The 15310-nt window shown below is 28.6% G+C and overlaps 1 protein-coding gene across 2 annotated transcripts in view; it reads right to left on the bottom strand.

The window, feature by feature from the left end:
- The window catches only part of LOC129921530 (potassium voltage-gated channel subfamily KQT member 4), a 331029-nt gene that overhangs the window by 296854 nt on the left and 18865 nt on the right, over positions 1 to 15310 (bottom strand). The window contains exon 2 of one of the 2 annotated variants that reach the window (XM_056003400.1): positions 10769 to 11411. The exons of the other annotated variant lie outside the window; for it this stretch is intronic. The gene's annotated coding sequence lies outside the window, so the exon portion shown is untranslated. The remainder of the gene's footprint in view (positions 1 to 10768; positions 11412 to 15310) is intronic. 2 annotated transcript variants of the gene reach the window in all.

The following is a 15310-nucleotide window of genomic DNA, read 5'->3' as shown; positions in this document are numbered from 1 at the left end:
TATAATATCTTTTGATTTAAAGCACATAAAGATTTAACTTTTATGCGCATGCTTATAATATTAATTTTCTTTTTATATATCCCGTAATCTCAGTTTGAAATTTTGACATGGTTGGCTTTAAAAAATTCTGACTATTTTTATAGGCATGGTGGAAATATGATTAAGGCGTCATATAAAAGGCGGAATAATATAAGTTTTCAGATGATATAAAATTTACTATAGGTTGTCATTTAAAAAAATGGATTTAATGGTGTTAAAAGAGAGAAAAGATAGATTTTTTTTTGCTTTTTTTGATAAAAACTGATTGGCTTCAAAAAATTCTAGCTCTTTTTGTAGATGTTGTTTAGACATGGTTGATATAAATATTTTGAGCTGAAACAATAAGCTTTCAGATGATATAAAATTTATTATAAGTTTTCATATAAAAAAATGGATTTAAAAGTGATGGAATAAAAAAGTTAAATTTTTTCATTTTTTTTTTTTTTTCAAGAAAAATAATTTATTAAGGTTTCACTTGTACCACGTATGAATTGCACACATAATTTTTTTTGTACAGGAAGCGATCTTAAAAATTCCATTCTTTTGATGAATAACTCGAAGGATGTAGGGAATTTTTTTATAAAATGCATACCTATTTTTCTGCAGGAGTTATCTTTAGATTTTTTTTTGAAATTCCAAAAAAAAAAAAAAAACATTGACTCAGAAAACGACTTAACCCCACTTAATGATTAAGAGCTCATCAAATAAGGTAGGAGAAGTGGGGGCAAGAACACCCCTTTAGTGTTTAACCGTCTTAAAAACCATAAAAAAAACATCTTTTAATTAAAATAAGGTGTTTATGTATTAATTTTAATGTTTCTTATAGGTAATAAATAGGTAATACTGAACAAAAGATAATACGTTTTGAAAAAACATCTAACAAAAACCTGTCCTGCCCCACATGGGGGCAAGACCGCCCTATCAACTTCTGTTGATAATAAAACAGTTTTTATCTTAAAATATGGAATCTTTTTGCAATAATCACAAATCTATTGCCAACATTTTTTACAAAAAAAGAAAAAGTTAAAACTTTTTAATATTTCATTTAAAAAAGTACAAATTTCTTTTCACACCAAACATGACGATTTGATGAAAAATTACAAAATTTACTATAACTTTTCGGGATTTCAACCAAACTTGCTCATACTTACAGACATAATCGATCTTACCCAGTAACCATTTGTTTTATATTAAAAGTTCTGCCAATTTAATTTTTTACTTGCGATATAGGTACTATAGGGCAAGTTTAGGATTCGTAAAAAAAATCGAACTCGAGATAACAATTTTACATGACATTACGATGATGGAGAATGCCAAAAAAGTGGGTCCGGCAATTCTGTCTGTCTGTCTGTCTGTCTGTCTGTCTGTCTGTCTGTAAGAACCTCGAGCTACAGCCTAAACTACTGAAGCGATTTTCTTCAAACTTGGTAGTTAACAGTTTTGGGTGATTCCCTAGAGGAGAAATTGAAGTTTTTTTTTTAGGACCAAAACTAACGGTACCTGTCATATAACGGAAACAGAAAAGTTGATTTATTTCAAAAACGGCTCTAACGATTTTGATTAAAATTTTTATACTTACTGTTACAGATAAGAGCCTCCTTTGATAATGCGAAAAATATTTTTTGTACCGTTATTAACGGTACCTGCCATAGAACGGTTTTTTGGATTTATGAATTTCTCATAAACGACAAAACCGATTTCGACCAAATTTTTAATACAGAAACATTTAAACAATAATTATTTAAAAAAATTTTAAATTTTTCAAAAAACACATTTTTGGATTTTTAAAAAATATTTCAAATTTTTTTTTTGAAAAATCAATTTTTTGGAAACGGGCTGGTGAAAAATTTTGAAATTTCGTTTTTATGTGTAAATTAATTATTTATTCAAAATTGCATATCACCTTTTTTTCTGACAAATGTTAGAAAATTTTTATATATAAAAAATTATTTTTTTAAAAAACGGCTCTAACGATTTTCGAAAATTTTTTTCTAAAAATTCGTTTTTATATTAGAAATTAAATGGCATACTTATTTTTTTGTAAAAGAGCATTTAAAACGGTATTTAATTATTTATATAAGCAGATTTTATTTTTTTGCAGCACTAACGAAATTCAGTGAAAATATCAAATTTCAATAATTTTTCTCTTATTTTGTTCAATTGAAAACTTTAACATTAGAGTAACTTTTACCATAAGAGCAAGTACGTGCGACCCCAGTCGTGCAATTTATTTCATACAACATAGTACAAAAACGGTCTTGCCCCCACTTCCCCTAGTCATTATTATTTTATATTAGATAACATTCTTAACTGCTACTTGTGTCTTTTCGAAAATTGTTGGTTTTATGTAGGTACCTACACTGTTCATAATATGCAGATGTATAGACTTTAATATTTTGCATTAAATGTCCTCCTCTAAATCCCATTAAATTGATATTGTTGGCTAATTTAAAAACCCTATTCAAATAAAGACCCTAAATCAAAATCAAAATTTTATTATGTTTTTAGTAACAAGAAAGCTATTTTGATTTTTATGACATAGAAACAGAGTCTCCTGTGAATGCTCATGTTATATGGATTTATTTTTGAAGGATTTCATATTTTGGATGATTGAGTGATAAGCACGTTTGCCTTGGCAGTCATAAAATAATGAAATATCTTTCTTGAATTATTATTATTATTATTCTATTCCATTCCACCACACGAAAAAAAAACGAAAAAAAAAAATAAAATATAACAAAATTGAGAAATTATGAAGGCAATATAACTTTTCAAAAAAAAAAAAAAAATCCTCGTCATTAAGAATGAGGAATTTTTTTCTTTCTGAGTCTAATAAATAAAAATAACGCTATAGCTGGTAAAAATATCTAGGTTACAATATTTTAGATCCCTAAAAGAAAGTAAAAAAAATTTGTTTTGGAAGGAAAAAAAAATGTTGTATGCTGACATTTTGCTTCCGTGATATATTTATTACTCTTCGTTATGACGAGCAATAATAAGAACATTTTGTCTGTGCGGAAGAGCAATAAGCACTCTCTTATAAATGGGAAGCCATTGTTATAGGAAGTTCCTTCTCCCCCCACCCTAATAACAGTTGAATTTTTTGTATGGTGTATGGTTATTTGATGGCGCGAAAACAAATATGAAACTAACTTTTTGGAGTTGATGTATTTCTTTTGTTAGTATATATCGTAATTTTGAAGCATTGTTATATTTTTGTTTTGTTCAACATAACTAACTTACTTCTTCTTGATTGTTGAAAAAACGGGCTTTTATTTAGTATTTGATTTAGGAAAATAAAAATATATAGTAATGAAGTCATCTAAGGCGGTATAGAAATCAATAAAACCCAAGGTAATAATAAAAGTTTTTTTTTTATTATTATTGATGTAGAACAAAGTTTAATCATCATTATACTATTCTTATATGTAATTTTTTTCTTGAATAGTTTGTGTGAGTCTTTGGGCTTACTCAGGACAAAGTAAGACATAAATGGTAAACAAAGACAAGTTGTGAGATTGGCAGTAGGTATTAAATTTTCAAATAAAGTACCAACAACTGAAACTTCAAACAGCGAACTTTTTACAAGTTAGGGAAATAGTTTTTTCTTAATTTAAAATATTCTTTGAAAAAATCTAGATATAGGTAGGTAGATATTTAAATAAAAAATGAGCATTAGAAAATATAAACTTACGACAATTTTGTACCAACTTTGTTCTTCGAAGAAAAAAAAATTGCTGAATTCTTGTTCGGTTATTCTTGTTAGGACACTTACATTTCTTTAAAATATCGATTCGATTGATTTAGGTTAAAAAAAGAAAACAAAAATCACGTGTGCAATTCACACGTGGTTGAAGTGAAACTTTAAAAATCGAAAAAATATAAATTTTTTTTATTCCATCACTTTTTTTATATGACAACCTACAATAGATTTTATACCATCTGAAAGCTTAATGTTTCAGCTCAAAATATTAATATCGACCATGTCTATACAACATCTACAAAAAGAGCTAGAATTTTTTTAACCAGTTTAGTTTTCATAAAAAAAGCAAAACAATCAATCTCTTTTCTCTTCTAACATCATTAAATCCATTTTTTAAAAGACAACCTTTAATAAATTTTTTTATCATTATTATTTCACTTTTTATATGACGCTTCAATCATATTTCTACCATGCCTACAAAAAAAGTAAGAATTTTTTGAAGTCAACCATGTCGAGATTTCAAACTTCAAATATTGAGAGAGAAACCATTATTAGTTTACCATTAATATCTTGTGGAAACAGGCTGATGTTGTTCTTCTAATCAACAAATTGTAATTCGAACACGCAAAAAAAATAACAACAGGGATAACTTTTCTTCTGATTTACATAGTTAAATTAACTAGAAAATAGTTAAATATACCAGATATAAAGTTAAATCTACCAGAAGTATAGTTATCTTTGCAATATTTTCTTACTGTGCAGAATTAATTACACAGCCACACAAAAAAAAGTTCTGACCTGGAGGTGCGACTATGTTATTCATATGTTTTTTGGATCGATGAAACCGAATCCGAAGTCCGTTTTACCAATCACGTAAGTTTTTCAAAATAACCTCCAAAAATGTCACAGCCATTGCCGTCTTTAACTAGCCTGGGGCCCTTGGGCACACACAAATTTGGGGCCCTTTTGGAAACTAAAATAAGTTGGCTAAAAGGCAATGGCTGGTTAAAATGGGGTGCCAGTATATCATTCCATATAAAGTATGCACCTAGTGGTAGGGGGGGTGCTAATAATACGTACATTGGGTTTGGGACATCAATCTATGTCACTGCCAATAATTGTACTCTCTATACTGCCAATACTTATACCCCGTATCCGTTATAAGTTTAAGTTTGAAAAATTGAAAAAAAGAGCTCAAACGGATTTGCTTAAAATTCGATACCGACAGACGATTTGTACGTGATTTCCAAGAGCAATTTTTTTTTTTATTTTAATGTCTCCTTTTTAACGGATATCTCCAATATAAAGTTTTCGAGATATTGCAATTTTCTCAAAAACGGCTAACGATTTTGCTTTGAAAAAAAAAACTTGTAATGCTGCAGATAAGGCCGCACAAATTGGGTTACGCCACTATTGTTCTCATAAGTCTCATAGCCTAAAATAAGCTTTCGATGGAAAAAAAATATTTTTCTTGTTTTTTGAAAATATTATTGTCTTATTTTTTGGAAAATTGAATTTGGGTTTGTTTGTTTGTTTGGATTTAAAATTTTGTCCGCATATAACGCCACATAATTTTTTTCATTTTGAAAACATATATTTTCAGTATAGGTGTAGAAAAAACTTTTTTTAATTGTTTGGTTGCCATATCGTCGGCACAAAGCCAAAACCGCGAATCTGCATTTTTGGACATTTTCACTTTTATGCGGCATTTAACTTGTCATCGGCCCCTCTATCCACTGCTTCGACCCTAATCATCCATCTGTTGCCTAAAAGCCTAAAATATCAATTTCCGTAGCAAGAGTTGCCATACGATTGCATGAATTTCCAAAACTTTGAAGCCGTTTTTCTCAAAGCTACAATTTTGCAGATTCGTGGTTGTGAACACGATATAAAAACGACAAAAATGTTTTGCGAATAAATGTGTGCCACAAATTTTCGTTCCTTCGGGGCCCCCCTGAAAATGGGGGCCCTGGGCACGGGCCCCGTGTGCCCTTATGGTGAAATTTTGTTTGTTCAATCCGGTTTTTCTCATAGTTTATATAGCAAAAGCTGAACGAAATTGAAATGACCACACTTGCAGGCACCAGCTTTCCAATACAAAAGAATTATCAATGCAAAAGTCTGCCAGAACTATCTGCATCTCTTTCAAAAAATGCGCTAAAATGACCGTTAGAGGAGCCACCAATAATGTGTTGGGTTTGATACCGATCAGAACGAAGCCTTTAAGTCAATGAAAAAGCGAGATTTTTCACATTTTTTTTGGAATAGCTATTAGTCTCAAACAGACAGTGGCTTCAATGAACCATCATGTCATCAAATTAATATTCTTCTCTCTTCTTTGCCATTTTTTAAAAAAATTTATATCCATATAGCTGTTAGTCAATTTATTCCTTATAAATCGTAGTTTCATGAAAAAGTTTCAATATGGTTTCATTAAACTTTTGTTGCTCATAAAATGTCAAAGCAAAAATGTGCACTTATTTGACAATGCTATCAACCATTTTCAAATTTCCATTTCCAAGGAACAAAGTCTAAAAATTCTCCGTAGAAAGAATTTATTATCAACCGACTCTAAGAAGAACCATCAAACAAAAAGAGTTCATAAATTAAGCAAACTACTCCAAAAATATGAGACCGAGAGTTCCTAAGAAAAACCCAAACGCATTTTGTCAAAAACACCTGCACTCTAGTATATCCATTTTATTATCTATGCAGGAACAGACATACAAAGCATTCATCAAACTATCTCTCCATATGCATGCAAAGACTATAAACTCAAAACTACAAAAAGATATACTCTCTTTCAACTTGCAAGTTGATAGTCCTGGCAAAGGCAATGCAATATATCAAAAATTGCGCACCACAGCTGTGAGTGTTGCTTGACGTAAAAGATTTCAGTTTTTTATTTGTTTTTTTTTGTCCACACAGAATTGTTCGTATTGCAGAAGAAAGATTTTCAAAAACTCCTCTCTCATGGTGGAATTTAATATTCAAGATTTGTCTACTGGTCGATAGAAGCTGACATCGAATAAAAAAAAAGTGAATTGGGAGTGAGTTGAAGAGGGTATTAATCTTTTGATATCTCTTCCGAGAGTGGCATTAGAAAAGGACTTTTCCCACAGACCACAAAAAAACATCAAAAAGATTGAGATAAATGATGCATGTTAGGTTTTGCTTTGAACCTTTTAAACGGGTATGGCGACTTGCACTGACTCACCTCCTTTTTTAATCTGATTTCTTCAACTAACGTAGACGTACATTCTCGTTTATCCAACTATTGCATAGTTTTCAAAATAAAATCAATTTCTGTGCATGACTATAGGTAGTTTTGAAGCTTGAAAGCCCTCTGGCTATGACCAAGAGCAAGAGACTTTATCACTTGATAAATCGTCTAATAACCAAGTATTAAGTTATGTAGCAAGTTCGTTGTGTTCGTTTGGTTTGACAGGCAGAAAATTAAATTCAATATATTATCTGCACTCGGTGAATATTTACGGTTTAATGATTAATATCATATCAAGTCAGATGAAGCATATTTTTTTTTATTGCATTTAACACTGCATGAGTTGTTACTTCCACCATCCACTTTTTTTTTTCAAACTACCACTTGATTAATATTTATGATTTTTTATTGATTATTACTCTCAAAAAGGTGAGTAGGTGTTGTGCAAAATGGGTTATGAATGCAATTTGCATGGAAATCATAATTTAAATTTGAAGTGAAAAACTCTGCAATGAGAGAGAAGTGTGCCATGGTGAGGCTTGACGGTATTCAATTCATAGATTGATGAATAAAAAAAAAAGAATAAATGCAGAGACATTTTAATTGCACTCTATCTGGAAACTGAAGTGTTAAATAAAAAACAAGTTCGAAAACATACTAAAGTGCAAATTAAACATCATAAATTTTATCTGAAGGCTAAGTAGGTGGGCTCTGATTTTTATAAATATCGATCATAAAAGAGTTCAATAGTCAAACTTAATAGATAGACTTTAAATGATTGGGATTTTAAAATATTTTTTTATTCATGTCTGATGCTGTTAAAAATGTGTGTAGGTACAAAGTTGGTCATAATTCAGCGGAGTGGGAGTTGGAGTGTATTTTAATTAAGTTAACTCTTTCCTTATTGAGTTTCATGTGATGTTTTGCATGAGTTGCCTTAGCAAAAATGAACAAATTAAGAGTTGGCACAGCTAAAAAATATTTTCTTTCTCAGTTAAATTTATGAAAAAAAAAGTGAAACTTAAACGATAGAATAGGTTCACCCTATAAATTTCCTATAAGAATCTGTCGAGGTTTTATTTTTCTATTCACTTATTTGCTCATCACAAAATTCCAAAGTGAAACAGGCAAATTGAAAAAACACTTCGATTTAAAAAGCTTAATTACTCGAATACGGCTCGTCTGACGAAAATTTTCACTTAGATCTTTTTTGTAGGAAATTTAATTCTATATAAGAAAAAATGAACAGAAATTTTTTTTACTTTGATCGTCTAGCAGTTCTGTTGTAAAACATCATATCATGTATAAAAATAAAAAACACCGATGATAGACCTCTTAAAATTTTTTTTAACGGCTCAAATTTTCACCAAATTTTTTTTTCTTCATCCTGAACAAGATTTTCGAAGTAATTTTCAAAAAAAAAAATATTTTATTTTTTTGGCCCAGTCTATTGTACAAGATATTTAGAAATCAAAAAAACCGTTCTAGGTATGGCAGGTACCGTTAATAACGGTACAAATAATATTTTTTTTTACTTCAAAAGTTGGCTCTTTTGTTCAATACTATAAAAGTTAGCTTTTCTATTTTCGTTATATGACAGGTACCGTTAGTTTTGGTCCTTAAAAAAATATCACCTCTAGGGAATCGCTCAAGACTGCTAACAACTAAGTTTGAAGAGAATCGCTCTAGTAGTTTAGGCTCTAGCTAAAGGTGCATACAGACGGACAGACAGACAGAAATTGCCAGACCCACTTTTTTGGCATTCTCCATCATCGTAATGTCATGTCTGATTGTTATCTCGGGTTCGATATTTTTTTCGAATCCTAAACTTGCCCTATAGTACCTATATCGCAAATAAAAATAATACCAAACATTTTTTTTTATTCACGACTATCTAACAATTTAACAATTTAATTTCTTTGAAATTTTAACGGATTTTTCTCTTGGATTTTCATGCAATCTAGGTTCTGCCACTTTTCATCAATCTTTGCGCGCTGACACGGAAGAATCGACTACCAATCAAAGGAAATTCGCTTTTCTATAAATTTTGAGGTTTTTTCCCCCGCTTTGAAACTGCATTAAAAAAAATGTTTTTGTAAATTTTTTTTTTTTAAGATAAAATCATGGTAGTTTTTGTATGTAATACCATTTTCTAAGGTGAGTTTAATTTTTTGTTTGACATCAATGATCAATTATGATCAATTGATCATTGATGTCAAACAAGAGTAGACGAAAAAAAATAACTTTTTCGACTTTTGACCTTTTATTTGATATAAAGGCTCGTTCAAAAAAAAATAGATTCATTCTTTTTAACAGAATGCAAAACAAATTGGTCTCACAAGTCCGTCGGTCTGTCAGGATTCTGTGTTTCTGTATGAGAAGCTAGAACCTTAACGGATGATTTTTTTTTTTTTATCGACACTAAGAGTATAGTAACCTTCCATAAAACGGTTTTTTTTTAAATTACTGATTAGCTCCCAAATGACTGATCTTATTAATTGATTTTTACAGCAAAAGCATTTAAATACCTACAGCCTAAATATTTAATTTTGGGGAAACCGACGAAGTTACGAATACCAGAGTTACGGGCGACAGAGTTATGAGCGTCAAAGTTACGCGAAACCGAAGTTACGAAAAACTAGAGTTACGAATTCTAAAGTTATGTTAAGCTATGACATGTAATTTTTGGGTTGGCAACAGTGGGCTCATCAGTTAGATCTGTCGTACCCTTACTAAAACGCCTTATTTTGGTCGATGTTTTATTATTTTTGTTATTTTTTTTCTTCGTTAAAAGTTATTGATGTTTTTTTTTTAATTTTCTACAAATTTATTAACTAAGTATTCCTTATTTCGTGGCCTTTTTAAGTAAAATAAATTTTACCTATAGCCCATGAAATAGTAAAATTTATTCTACAAATCTATTTCAAAAACCAGATACCTATGTTTATTTTAGTGAGGTTAAGCCAATATCAAAATTGGAGTGAATTTTTTTTTTTTTTTTCATTTTCGCCATCGCAGATTTCTGTTGTTTGCCTTTAATGCAATAGGTGGTTTTTATATAAAAGAAATATCGAAAATTGATCATATAGAAATTATCTTAGAAAAAATATTCACTTAATAACATAAATGTAAATAAATGAAAAAGTTAAAAATTTTATAATTAAATGTTATAATTTTGAAACATTTTTGAACATCTATTATAACAATATCTATTAGAATTTCTGACACGAGAAATGACATAAATCAAATACTTTCTTTTTTGTTTTTTTTTTTTTTAAATATAACATTAAATTATTTCAACAAATTAAAAATTTATTCTAAATACTCAATTCCCTCCTCTTTAATAATAATTATAATCTCTCCCATCATCATCCTTGTCATAGACCACAAAATGAATTATAGTTTTTGTTTTTATTTGAAAAATGTATACTACCAAATTATTATTATCTAAAGCACCTAATTTAATTCATATTCAATTTCGTGCGTCACAAATCTTGTCTAGCAGTTAATAAATTTTCCAAAAGACTACAACTACTTCATCTTTCCAATAGAATAGAAAACAACAACAAATTAAAAAAAAAAAAATAAGAAAACAAAGATAATAAAAATAATCATACAAAAGAAAAACTGCATTCGAGAATTTATTTATGTTCGACCAAATAAGAAAACAACTTATCTAATAATACTCATTTTATGTTTACATATTCTTCTTAACTCAAAATGCACTCTTTCGAAAAATGTTTTTGTATGAAAGTTTTAGAGAAAAATGTGACGTCATAGAAAGTATATAATTCAATACCAACCTTCAATAATATCGATAGTCCTCTGGACTTCTTCACTGCTTTACTGCAAGGGAAAACACTATCTAAACACTTTGAACGCTCTGGCTAACCACAGGAGTATCAGTGCACACCTTTACTTTTTTTTTAACTTTATTTTTTTCTGATTTTCCGATTATTTCCACAAACTTAAGAGAATTAACCGAAGAGATAGTAAATTACGCGGAAGCTGAAGAAGATACTGCTGCTGTTGCTGATGTTTCTTATACAAGTGATGACTTAAATGGCGGTAATAATACAAATGCGAGGATGTAGTAGCTAACGACGACGGCTGATGATGGCAAATATCCTGATCTTGTGCTTGTAGTTGTTGTTGTTGTTGCTGCTGATGCATAGTGTGTTGCGCTTACACCCGACTATTTATTTGATTTTTTTTTTTATTTCTCTAGCTGTTGCACTTTGCATAGACGACAAATCACCCGGCAGCCGTGTGTTGTCAGTCAAATCAAATAATATGATTAATGACATCGGATGAGTTGTTGTTGATATAGGGGGCGCTGCACACAAACACACACACAATCAGATTGTTCAGGTATCACATCAAATTATATAAATATTTATTTTTTATGATTATTTATTTTAAAATAATTAAAAGCACACACTAACACTGGTAAATCAGAGAAAAAAAAAGGAGAATTATTAAAGAGAGAGAGAAAAAAAATAATTATCATGCTATTTCAAAAAATAAAATAAACACAAACAATTTTTTTTTATTTTTAGTTCATTTTTTTAGCAAATTCATGACAATTTTATAATTTTCAGCTTTTTTTTGCTGAATGGACATTTTAAACGGTTCAAAGATACACGCACATTTTACAGATACATTTTTTTGCTCTAGCTTTTATTAACTGTAGAGGTAGACGAAATATATAAATTATATTTAATTATTCATTTTTATATATAATTTAAAATTAACAAAAAAAAAAAAAAATTGAAATATATATTTTTGAAAAGCGGAGGCGGTCATGGCATGGATTGGTTTTTGGGGTTATTTTTGGGGGGAAAATATGTAGTCGAGATAGATTATATCTGTGTTTGGGGGAGGACAAAGACCGTTCGTTCACACAATAAACGACTGCCAAACCAATAAACAAATGTATCTTCGTTATTATTATTATTATTTTTTTGTTGCTTTCTTTTTTTTTTTGTATATTGGATGAGATACGCCGATTTACACTGATTCAAAATAAACATTAACGAATAATTTTATATACACACCAACGAATCCAGTCGAACTAATGAAACATGATGAAAAAAAAAATTAAAATTACTTTTTGTATTAATTGCTTGATAAACAATAATTTTTTTTTTTTTTTTGTGATTTAGCTATTTTCATGAGGAGGATAGACGGACGTTGTGTTTGCTGGAAGAGGTGTAATAGCAGCTGAGTTGGTGGCGGCAGGCAGACTTTTCAATGGCGCGACGAGCATCATCATCATTCGTAGCTGTCGTCGCCACCGTTTCTCAGTCGTTGGAGTCGTCGTCATCCACAGGTTGGAATTCGAATTTCGAAGATGAATTTTTATTTGTATAAAAAAATGTTGTTTAATAATTTTTTTTTGTATTATGTAGATATAGTTGGTTGTTTCTATATAGCTTTGCTTTTCTTATCGTTGCCGTGTGTGTTGTTGTTGAGGTAGAAAAATATTAATAACAAAATAATCTTTTGTGAAAAGTTTACAAATACAAATTTACAAAAAAAAAAAAAAAAAAATTATGTATTTATTTTGTGTTCGAATCGGTTGGAGGTTAGAATCAAACAAAGCATTTATTTCTATATGAAAATGACTTGTATTTATTTTATTGATCTTGCACTGCTTTGGAAATTATTTAGAAAAAAAAAAAAATGCAAATCATGAATATTATTATTTTTAATTGTGGGTGTATTAACTCAATTTCAGATGAAAATTATAAAATTTTTTTCGAATTTTACACAACATTTCATTTAAAAATGCACATACACATGAAGTGCATATTAGTATCTTGTTCAAAAAGATATAAAGACAATTATAATTATGGATTAATAAAAAATTGTACGAAATTTGAATTTTTGTGGCAAATGAAAAAGTTGTAGGTACCTATTTTTATCAGTTTTAGAAGTAAATTTTAAGATTTAATTTATAATACAGCCAAATTACACGATAATTCGTGGGTAAATCACAATTTTTGAACATTTCATGCCTAAAAACCGATTTTTTAAATTGACTTATAAAAAATATAGACGCTAACACAATTTTCAGTTGCAAGTTACATTCTTCGATTAAAACACATATTTTTGGATAAATATAGTGTTTTTTTTTTAACTTTTTTTAAAAAAAGTGATGGATTTTCTTAAATTTTTGTTTTTTTGTTTTTATTGATTTTAATGTTTGAAAAGATTTATATCATTTTAATGGATATTTTTACGATATTTTTCTTATGACTATGAACAATAACTGCATCTGAAAAAAATCTCATAAGATTTATCAAATCAGAATAATACTATCTTTCAAATGTTTTTTTTTTCTTTTTTATCTTCCATTCAGATACTGTTTATCAAATTAGAATAATCAGTTCATCTTTTTTACATTTGATGAAAGGGCACATTAAAACAATATAAATATTTATAAATATTTTTATTAGACCCACCCTAATGTACAGTAAACATAACTTTTGTCAATAAACACTTAATTGGACCTAACTGCGGTTAAATTTAAAAAAAAGTAAGTATACGCCCTAGTGAACAAAATTGTTTTTAGAGCTGTTTAGAAAAGGCTAATTTGAATCAAATTAACTAAACAAAAGCCTTATGTAGGAATGTTTTTTGAACCAGCAAGCCACTTAAAAGTTCATTGAACAGTATAATATTTTTATTAACAGTAATTTTTAAGCTAATTTTGTTTCTCGGGTGTTTAATTTTTTTTATTAAATTTATTTAAATAACTCAATTGAGGAAAACAATGTTAAAATTAAACACAAAATATTTCTGAAAACAGCATTCAGGTATTGATATATGGGTATAGAATATGAAGAGGACACATATAAATTCCCATATTCCTCGCTGAAGGCTTTGTTTCTAATTTCGTGAACCGGGCTGTATTCTTTTAATAACCTTGGATTTTAAGAAAACAATTACATCGAAAAAAACACTTTCATTAATTTTATTTACCTACATTTATGAAACATCAATTGTTTTTTTATCTATGTGGATTTTTTTTCCGTTTTTTCTATTATGTAATAAGAATAATAAATAAAAACCAAACTAAAAGAGAGACTACGGGATATCCGAGTTTTTATCGCTTTTTAAAAAAAAAACTCTTTTCATATTTGTTTCTGTGTGAACAAAACAAAAAAAAAAAAAAAACATAATATACAGGGTCTTGAAGTACAAACAGATTATAATGTGTTGTGTATCTTTGTTTTGTGTTTACAATATTTGAACTTTATTTTCAATGAAAGAAAAATAAAGATACATTATACGAGCACCAAAAAGAGTAATGTACAACCATAATCTTTGTGTAATTTTGTTATTTGTCGACTTTGAAATTATTTTGTATGTTGTTTTTAATTTTTTATTTCGATTTCCAAAGTATGTGGTAACAGTTTTTTAATGGGTAAAGTATTAAAACATGTGTTTTGAAAAAATAAAAACATATAAAATAGTTGGCTTGATTCAATTGTGGTTGAAGCAAATAATCGATTTTAATTTTTTGATAAAAAAACTCTAATGCTTCCAAAAGGAGCTCCACTTTTTAAATCCTTACCAAGAATGTTCAATTTAATAAAACTACTTCACACATATTTAAGGATAATATTCTATGAGGAAAAGATTATTTTCTCCTTATACAACTCTTATAACATTAAGTGGATTTTCTTGCTTTCACATATTAATTTATTATTCGTCGTCTAATCCATATTTGATACTACTTTTCTTGATAACATAATAAATGTATTAAGAATATATAGAATACTCATATAATAGTATGTACCAACAACACACTCATATTCATGCTGTGTGCGTAACGATCAAAATATGCCTTCATATTCACTTAATTAAGTTAACGTTTGCTTTTTGTGTAAAATCACATAAAAACAAAAGGATTTTGTGTTAGGAAAATAATCTCTTTGTTTTCCTTTGGTTTTTGTTTTTTTTTTGTTTACTTTTTTTTTGATTTTTCATTGTACTAAATCCTTTTTTAATGATATTTAGAATACCATAATGACAGCACAGTACATTATCATCCCCTTGGCAAGATACTTAATTAACTTTTTATGGTGTTAAGTAATGGTAATGTGTGTGTCAAAATATTTAATAGTTTTTTTTTTTTTTTTTTTGTATTTGATGAATGAATTTAGGACTAGTAAATATTATTATCATAACAAAGAACACAGTGAATAAATTTCAAATTTATTTTTCTTATCACATTTTCAACCCTATTGTTTTAATTTTCGAATGTAGGGCCCTTCAAATATTTAATTAATTCTAGTCTTCAAAGTAGGCTTTATCAACTAAAGATTAATTTTGAT

Source organism: Episyrphus balteatus, chromosome 1 (assembly GCF_945859705.1).
Source record: "Episyrphus balteatus chromosome 1, idEpiBalt1.1, whole genome shotgun sequence".
Classification (NCBI taxonomy): Eukaryota; Metazoa; Arthropoda; class Insecta; order Diptera; family Syrphidae; genus Episyrphus; species Episyrphus balteatus.
Note: the sequence above shows the minus strand (reverse complement) of the source record. Positions and strands in the feature narration are given on the sequence as shown.